The sequence below is a fragment of the Macrosteles quadrilineatus genome, unplaced genomic scaffold, assembly GCF_028750875.1.
Source record: "Macrosteles quadrilineatus isolate MER2022 unplaced genomic scaffold, UCM_ALF_1.0 Scaffold_6__1_contigs__length_79288215, whole genome shotgun sequence".
Classification (NCBI taxonomy): Eukaryota; Metazoa; Arthropoda; class Insecta; order Hemiptera; family Cicadellidae; genus Macrosteles; species Macrosteles quadrilineatus.
In genome coordinates, this window is record NW_026542599.1 from 32256969 (window position 1) to 32257991 (window position 1023).

The following is a 1023-nucleotide window of genomic DNA, read 5'->3' on the forward strand; positions in this document are numbered from 1 at the left end:
AAGCACTTGAAAAATGAGAAGGGATATTCATACCCTCCCCATTAAAATAATTACTATGAGCTAAACATTGCAAAAGACCATGACACATTCCTCATCAAAACCTCTTGGTCAAAGTAAGAAACAACTGATTTAAATAAGGATGATATACAGGGTGAGTTTTAATTGTCCCCCCCCCCAACTTTTTTCTACATTTTTTCAAATATCAATCCCAGACCACTTCCAAACATTGTTGGATAGTAAGTACTTCATTTTGACAAGGTGGTCATTTCCGGCAGCCATCTTGGATCCGCCATATTGGATGCAAAATATTTTTTTCAAATGTAAAGGTGGGGTTGTGACCCATTATTTCGAACTAGATTTTTACCCTCATTACAATGCCACAAACCGTTTTTAAAAATCTTGATCCATTCCAAAGTTATGAGGCCTTTTTAAAACTTTATTTTTAGCCCATTTTAACATTGTGCATTTACAAACTAAGACCATAATCTCAAAATGGTGGTAGATAAAGATAAGTATACACTACCAGTCATTGTCGACCTATTTTCACTTGGTTATGACAGATGTATTTTTTTCGTCCGCCATCTTGGATCCGCCATTTTGAAATGTGATAAATTATTTTAAATATGAAGGGGGTGTTGTGACCCATCATTTCGAACTACTTTTTCGAACTCAATGCCGCAATCCATTTTTTGTTATTAAGTTTTATTTATGAGCTGTTGCATTTCTTTTGTTAAAAATGTCAATATTTTAAAATCAAAATATGAAAATGAAAAACGGATCATGGAATTGAGTTCAGCTTAAAAAAGTAGTTCGAAATGATGGGTCACAATACCCCCTTCATATTTAAAATAATTTATCACATTTCAAAACGGCGGATCCAAGATGGCGGACGAAAAAAATACATCTGTCATAACCAATTGAAAGATTGGTCACAATATAAAAATCCTTCAATTACTCCATCAATCCTTCCAGGTATAAAGCTTCATCACAAACAAAGCCAGATAGGTGATTCAATCACGTTAG